The sequence below is a fragment of the Octopus sinensis genome, linkage group LG14, assembly GCF_006345805.1.
Source record: "Octopus sinensis linkage group LG14, ASM634580v1, whole genome shotgun sequence".
Classification (NCBI taxonomy): Eukaryota; Metazoa; Mollusca; class Cephalopoda; order Octopoda; family Octopodidae; genus Octopus; species Octopus sinensis.
In genome coordinates this window covers 4,306,613-4,315,726 of record NC_043010.1, presented here as the reverse complement: position 1 = coordinate 4,315,726, position 9,114 = coordinate 4,306,613, and the positions used below count along the sequence as shown (strand labels likewise).

Below are 9,114 nucleotides of genomic sequence, written 5' to 3'. Positions count from 1 at the left end.
AATTCACAGAATGCAAGTAGATAGGTTTTTAGTATTTTTTTTTTTCTTTTTTTAGTTGATAATGTGAGCAGTTGGCATTTTGTAAGTCTGAAACACGGCTATCTGAATCCAGAAGTTTTATTCGTAGACGCCTCACCTGTTATGCTGTGAAGCATACGGAGAATATTGTGAAAATATACCGAACTGGTTTTTGTGTAGAATGATGAAGTAGTAAAGCTACTAAACTTACAATAAATAAGCTTGAAACATTTAGATAATATTTATAATGGTAAAAAGTTGTAACTATATCTACTGCTATAACTATTCAATATATTTTAGATCTACTTTATTCTTGTGAATGTAGAAAGTAACCAGGGATCTTGTGAAAGAGTAAATAAAGGAAGGTTCTGGAAGATACAGAGAATTATTGGACATAAATTTTATTTATGCATTGATGGTTTCAGAACGGAAAGTAGTACCAGAGACTAGTTGTATTTATTATGTATTATATATTATTATTGCTGTTGTTATTAATATTGAACAAGTCAGGTGAGAAAAAGGGAAAAGGCTGGAGATTTAGCAAGTTCTATAGATTTTTTTTTTCCCCTGTATCATGACCAACACCATTGACATCATCATCATCATCATCATCATCTCCATGACCACAATTATCATTATCACACTATCATCATCATCTTCATAATCATCATAGCCATCTCATTTACCAACGCCATCACTACCACTACCACTACCACCACAATGCTGTCAATCAACAACACTACCACCACAATGACACCAACCACCACCACTACCACCTCAATGCTGCTGCCACCACTGCTGCCCCAACCACCACCACTACCACCTCAATGCTGCTGCCACCACTGCTGCCCCAACCACCACCATCACTACAAACACCACCACCACCATCATCAGCAATATTACTAATACACCATTCTGTGTGCTAGCATGGCCATGTATTTTTAAAATTTTGCATCGCAGGTCCAGGTTTTGCATCTAGAGTGCAATCCATTGGGCAAATGCCTTTTAGAATGACTCCAGGTCAACTCCAGGCCTTGTGAATAAAAAGCCTAACAGATCACCAGTCCTTGTTCTTGGGTGGTAGATTTAATCTGTCACAGTTTGATACCACTTCATGGGTTCCTTGGGTGATTTTTAGCAAAGTCCACAATGCAAAGCTCTTTCGCACCAGGGTCAAAGAACCTGAATAAATGGTTGAGGGTGCTGCCTGACTAAGCTATAAAAAGCAAAACAACTACCACTACTACCACCACCACCACTACATCTACCACTACCACTCCTGCCACCACCATCATTGTCATCATCATCATCATCATCATCATCCTCATCACCACTACCACCACCATCACCACCACAACCACTACTACCACAACCACTACCACAACCACCATTGCTGCTGCCACCATCACCGCCGCTGCCAATTCTGCCACCACCACCAACAACAACACCATCATAATCACCACCACTACCATTATCACCACTACAATCACCATCATCACCATCACAATCACCACAACCATCACTAATACCATCACCACCATAATCACCACTCCCACCATCATCATCACCACCACCCTGATCAACATCACTATCCTCATCACCATCATCAGCATCAGCAATTGCAGCAGTGATGCCACCAATGACATCTTTGTCATCACCTATGCTGTTATGTACAGAATAAATTTCAATTCAACCATTCCAACAATTTAACCGTTTATGTACAAAGTTTAATATTTTCCAATACCTGAGCCGCTATTGTCGAAGTTAATTCTTGCAATATTCTCCACATGCTTCAGAGAATATGAGACAACATCACAAATATAATTTTTGAATTCAGATGCTCATGTTCAGATAGACCAAATATCAAACCAACTCAATTATTATTTAAAAATGAAATATAAAATTGACAGTTGAACAGCCAACAACTGCCATTACTGTACACAATGCTAATGCCAATATGGTTAGGCAGTGGCCTAAATATTCTTTTCTACTCTAGGCACAAGGCCTGAAATTTTGGGGGTGGGGGCCAGTTGATTAGATTAACTCCAGCATGCAACTGGTACTTAATATATCAACTCCAAATGAATGTAAGGCAAAGTCGACCTCAGCAGAATTTGAACTCAGAATGTAAAGACAGATGAAATACAGCTAAACATTTTGCCTGGCATGCTAATGTTTCTTATTTCTCTATTGCCCACAAAGGACTAAACATAGAGGGGACAAACAAGGACAGACAAAGGGATTAAGTCGATTACAACGACCACAGTGCATAACTGGTATTTAATTGATCGGACCAGAAAGGATGAAGTCGACCTTGGCGGAATTTGAACTCAGAACGTAACGGCAGGCGAAATACCGCTAAGCATTTCGCCTGGTATGCTAACATTTCTGCCAGCTTACCGCCTTCAGAAGTCTGAATATTGTCAGTACCAGTGTGAGTAGCTCCTTGTGGGAAGTAAAGAAATAAGAAAATAGCGGGAGCGTAATGTGCAAGGAGTAAGAACAGCAGGGAGGGAGATGTAGTGGTTTGGGTGTTGGACTCAGGACTGTTTAAGTCATGGGTTCAATTCACAAAGGTGAGCTGCACATTGTGTCCTTGATCAAAACATTTTATTTCACATTGGTTCAATTCACTCAGCTGAAAATGAATGCTTAAATGTGTGTCAGACTGCAGAAATCTAAATGTTTGAGCATATTCTCACGCCTTTTATGAGAATATGAGTGATGAAAAATCCTGGCTTTATGGACATCGCAAAAGGCCTGGCTGGAGGCTCAACCTTTCAAGTTCTTTTACAGGGTTTAGAGAAACTAAAGGACCACTGCAATAAGTGTGTGTGTCTGAGAGGGGAATATGTTAATTAACCCTTTCGTTACTGTATTTCTGTTGAGATGCTCTGTGTTTCTTTCAATTACTTTATAAATAACAAAGAATTTAATAATATAACTCAGTTATCATTAAGCAAGTGTTAGGAACATAACTTGTGACTAAGGTTTGGTGGAAGATTTTAATTCAACACTTATGAAAAAAAGACATTTGTACTCAGAGCCAGAGCCGGTTTCAGCCGGGTTGGTAACAAAAGGGCTAAAATCATAATCATAATCCTGTGTTTTCTTTTACCCAAAGCCAGGAGCTTTTCAGTGACCTCTCATAAGCTTGGCCAGAAGGTAGATTTTACTCACCCTATTTTATCTTACCCATCATTTCCTCCTCTGTCAATTTCACACCACTGACATCACACAATCTTTGGTGGAGGCGCAATGGCCCAGTGGTTAGGGCAGCGGACTCGCTGTCATAGGATCGCGGTTTTGATTCCCAGACTGGGCATTGTGAGTGTTTATTGAGCGAAAACACCTAAAGCTTCACAAGGCTCCTGCAGGGGGAGGGGGGGTGAACCCTGCTGTACTCTTTCACCACAACTTTCTCTCACTCTTTCTTCCTGTTTCTGTTGTACCTGTATTTCAAAGGGCCAGCCTTGTCACACTCTGTGTCATGCTGAATCTCCTCGAGAACTACGTTAAGGGTACACATGTCTGTGGAATGCTCAGCCACTTGCTCGTTAATTCCCCGAGCAAGCTGTTCCGTTGATCGTATCAGCTGGGACCCTCATCGTCGTAACCGACGGAGTGCTCCTATTACACAATCTTTGATTATTGCATACTCAAGCTATTTTATTATTATGCACCCCAGCTATTTCATTATTATATATCTCAGCTATTTCTACCTTCTTAGACACTTGCCATGCACAAATGATGCCACTTATATTTCTTATCTTTTCTAATCGTAATTTCTTTTGTTTATTACACAATTATTAAATAAGGACATGCATCAATGAATCCCCACAAAATAAGTAAGTGAAGGGGCCAGATGTTTTTTCCTTTATATTTCCGGCTTATTTTCACACACATCTCCATTTAAACAATAAAAGTTCTTTGAAAGATTCTAGCTCATTAATAAATGAATTGTTGAATTAATCACTCATATTTATATCCATGCATTTGTGGATGTCTCTCTAAGATACATGCACTCATTTGTGTGCGTGTGTGTGTGTGTGTATGTGCATACATACATATACATACATACATACACACACACACACACACATATATATATATATATATATATATATATACATATACACACATATATGTATCAATACATATATATGTGCATGTGTGTGTGTACGCATGCATATATATATATGTGTGTGCGTATATATATATATATATATATATACATGAACATATGTATATGTATAAATATATATATATATATATATATGAACACATGTATATATATATATGTGTATATATATATATATATATAATATATATATATATATATATATATATGAACACATGTATATATATATATATGTGTATATATATATATATATATATATATAAACATACACACACGTACACACACATTTATATATATATGGAGGGATGGATGTGTACATGATTTCATATATATAAATAAATGATTCTTTATTGATTTAATGAAGGAGCAAGTCCATTGACTATAACCTGACAGAGAACTGGTAGCCAATAACGATAAAAGGAGTGAGTCAGATTGAGGTAATTAATAAAGGGATAGAAAAAAATATTCATGTGGTACCTAGGGCAAGTGGCTTCTATAATATCCATGAGCTAAACAATGGATTGTGAATGGATTTCGGGAGAGAGAAACTACAGAAGCTGATTACCTATGCATACATACATGCATGCGAATATATACACATATGCATATACATATGTGTGTATATGTACACAAGTGTGTGTGTGTGTGCACGTGTGTGTACGTGTGTGTGTGCATGCGTGCGTGTTTGCATATCTATATAGAGGTGAGTCAAGTTGTGTCCCTTTACTTAAGAAGATAACTTGGTCATTTAATGAAGATCAATAAATTACATTCCATACGGAAATATTGGTAGAATAAACTGCAGCACACACACACACTGCTTCGGAGCATTCTTGTTTACTTCCCCATACAATATATATCGGATCTTTTCGGTTTGAACGGCAGTTTTTTCTAGCGGTGTCATATGAAATTGTCACCCATAATTATGACCCTAGTATCGATCTATTGCATTTCAATCTGTTTTAGGGTTAGGGTTAGGGGTGGGGGGTAAGGGTATCTTTTTTTCTTCACAAATGTAAATAAACCCAATCTGTTTCTTAAACGAGGGACATATTCATACGGCACAGAATGCTTTTTTTTTACCTCAATAGACGTCATTGATTGGTTGAAATTGCAGAAATTGAAGAAAAAAACAACAAATATGTTACAAACTACAGAATTTTCTCAATAAAGCCAAGAGAAAAAGATGTTTTATAAACACATTCTACCAGTATACGAAGTTTAAAAGTGTTACATAAAAATAATTTTTAAAAACTGCCAGTCAAACGGAAAAGATCCTATGTATCTCCAGCACTCATTCACTCTTGAAGCTAAACCAAAAACTGTTATAAGGAATTTGAGATTGTGACCCTGTGGTAAGAAGTCTGCTTCCCAATCACATGGTCCAGAGTTCAGTCCAATTGTATGTTGTCTTATGCAAGTGTTCTCTGCTACAGGCCCAGGATGAACAAAGCCTTGTGATTGTTGCGAGTGGAATTGATAGACGGAAACTGGCCAGAAGCTCATCATATGTGTGTATGTGTGTGTGTGTGTGGTGTGTGTGTGTGATTCATTCTCAATGCTGTGAGAACATGTCTGGCCATGGGAAAATATTACCTTGCTTGGAAACAGGTGAGGCTTCGCAACAGGAAGGGCATCTGACAGTTGGGAATTTACCTCAAATTAACTCCATCTTACCCATACAAGCAGGAAAAAGTGAGCAGTAAATGGTGGTGGTGGTGAAGAAGAAGAAGAAGAAGAAGAAGAAGAAGTAGTAGTAGTAGTAGTAGTAGTAGTAGTAGTAGTAGTAGTAGTAGTTGGTGGTGGTGGTGGTGGTGGTGGTGGCAGTGGTGGTGGTGGTGGTGGTGACTTCAATAAACATAGAAATGTCTTTGGTGAAAGCAACAAAGTGACAGTTACATATTTCGGGACAGAGGGTCTAAAGTTTTATACAGTCCCATGGCTCAAAGAGAAGTCTTTTTTTTTTTTAACGTTGTGAAGTGAAGTACATTATTTGTAGACAAGAAATATGATTTTCATTCAGCTCGTCTGTTGTATTTGCCACGAACAGAAATTAATTAAGAGTTAATGAAGGAGTTTCTACAAACCTCAACCTACTAGAAACAACAGCCAAATATCTCTCCTTCAAAGAACAACCAACCAACCAACTTAATAAAAAGGATGAAAATATGAGCTTAGATACAACTGGAAAAACAAAATAGTTTGAGACAATTACAACTGGTATGTCTACCCTTTTACTCGTTTCAGTCATTTGACTGTGGCTATGCTGGTACTTATTCTGTTAGTCTCTTTTGCTGAACTGCTGATTTACGGAGATAGGGTGACCTGCTGTGCTTGAGGAGACCTATTGAGTCAAGTACATCAACATCAAAATAAATATCAAATGGAAATTGTAGTTGTGATACCTGTGCCAGTGGCACGTAAAAAGCACCATCCAAACATGGCCGATGCCAGCACTACCTTGACTGGCTTCTGTGCCGGTGGCACATAAAAAATACCAACCGATCATGGCCACTGCCAGCCTCCCCTGGCACCTGTGCTGGTGGCATGTAAAAAGCACCCATTACACTCACGGAGTGGTTGGCGTTAGGAAGGGCATCCATCTGTAGAAACACTGCCAGATCAGACCGGAGCCTGGTGCAGCCTCCTGACTTCCCAGACCCCAGTCGAACTGTCCAACCCGTGCTAGCACAGAAAACAGATATTAAACGTTGATGATGATGATGATGATGATGTAATAACACCAACACCAGTTGTCAAGTGGGGACTAGGGAGACACACAGACACACACATATATAACAGGCTTCTTTCAATTTCAGTCCACCAAATCCCTCACAAGGCTTTAACTGGGTGAGGCTATAGTAGAAGACACTTGCCCCAAGGTACCATGCAGGGGAACTGAAACCAGAACCAGGTGGTTGGGAAATAAGCTTCTTACCACACAGTCATTCTGTGCTTATATTATCATAATCCTGCAGGATCAACTCTGACAAGGGAGGGGCGTCTAAACTACTACTACTACTACTACCACCACCACCACTACTACTACTACTACTACTACTACTACTACTACTACTACTACCACCACCACTACCACTACTACTACTACTACTACTACTACTACTACTACTACTACCACCACCACCACCACCACCACCACCACCCACCACCACCACCACCACCACCACCACTACTACTACTACTACTACTACTACACTACTACTACTACTACTACTACTACTACTAACACTGTTGCCCGGGCTACTTTCTCATACAATCGGCAAGTTTTCAAGTTTTGGGACATTTTGCTCTTTTTGTTTTTGTTTTTGTTTTTGTAAGTCCTCCAACCCCCTACTGTACAAACAGTTCACGAAGGGGAATAACCGAGACCTGCCTGAAATGATCGATTTCATCCCTACTTCTCAATAAGCCATTTTATCCCACTTTCAGTATAATTTTGTAGAAGTGATGGGTTAGTATAATTGTTGACTTCGTAGCTGTTTAGCACCAGCTCAGACATGATCAAAGACGTTCCGACCATGACCACACTGTTTTGCTCATTATACTGTCCAATGTGTTGATACATTTAAAAAATTTTAAGGTGTGATCTGAGTTGGATTTGGCAGCTTTTTTTAGCAGATCAAGTGACGACATGTTTCCATTGTTAATTCATGATTGCAGCACCAGCATTTATTTCTCTGTGATCTGACAGGTTTTCAATTATCTCAGCACGGGTGTACCATAGATGGATCCCAACTGTTTCCCAACATGAATTAAATAAATGACCCCAAGGTTTCAAATGTATTTCTTCTAGAATGAGGAAATACTACTCAAGACACACACACACACATACATATGTATATATATATATATATCATCATCATCATCATTTATATATATATATATATATATATATATAGGCGTAGGAGTGGCTGTGTGGTAAGTAGCTTGCTTACCAACCACATGGCTCCGGGTTCAGTCCCACTGCATGGCACCTTGGGCAAGTGTCTTCTACTATAGCCTCGGGCTGACCAAAGCCTTGCGAGTCGATATGGTAGACGGAAACTGAAAGAGGCCCGTCGTATATATGTATATATATATATATGTATGTGTGTGTGTGTGTGTGTGTGTGTGTATGTGTGTGTATGTGTGTGTGTGTGTATGTGTGTGTGTATGTGTGTGTGTGTATGTGTGTGTGTGTGTGTGTGTGTGTGTGTATGTGTTTGTGTGTCTGTGTTTGTCCCCCCAACATCGCTTGACAACCGATGCTGGTGTAACTTAGTGGTTTGGCAAAAGGGACCGATAGGATAAGTACTAGGCTTACAACGAATAAGTCCTGGGGTCGATTTGCTCGACTAAAGGCGGTGCTCCAGCATGGCCACAATCAAATGACTGAAACAAGTGAAAGAGTAGAAGTGGAGTAACTGAAAGACAGAATTTACTCCAAATACATAAACTGAAACTTCAGGAAAGGAAAAGTTATCTCCCTCAATTCTAATGCCGATGATGTTCTGGTTTCCCAAACAACTACCATATTTTTATGGCATGTAAGATGAATCTCCAGAGAATCACCACAGGTTGCATATATGTAGTTGGGCCTCCCATTAGCTTTAACGCACATCAGCGTTTTCCTTCCTGAACATGCCCTGCTGAAATTGGGGTGTGTTTAATACACCCATGCATCTTTTATGTCATCAAATATAGAAAATTGCTAGAAATATCGATTTCAAATTTTTGGCACAAAGCCAGCAATTTCAAGAAATGGAGTAATTTGGTAACATCGATTCCAGTGTTCAACTGATACTTATTTTATCGACCCTGAAAGGATGAAAGGCAAAGTCAGCCACAGCAGAATTTGAACTTAGAATGTAAACACAGATGAAAAGCTGCCAAACATTTTGCCTGGAATGCTAACCATTCTGCCAATCGCTGCCTTGAATTGTTGGGAATATTAA

At 39.1% G+C, this 9,114-nt stretch overlaps 1 protein-coding gene across 10 annotated transcripts in view; it reads left to right on the top strand.

Annotated features, from left to right (window-relative positions):
- The window catches only part of LOC115219531 (protocadherin-17-like), a 146,355-nt gene that overhangs the window by 95,258 nt on the left and 41,983 nt on the right, over positions 1-9,114 (top strand). The window lies entirely within an intron of this gene.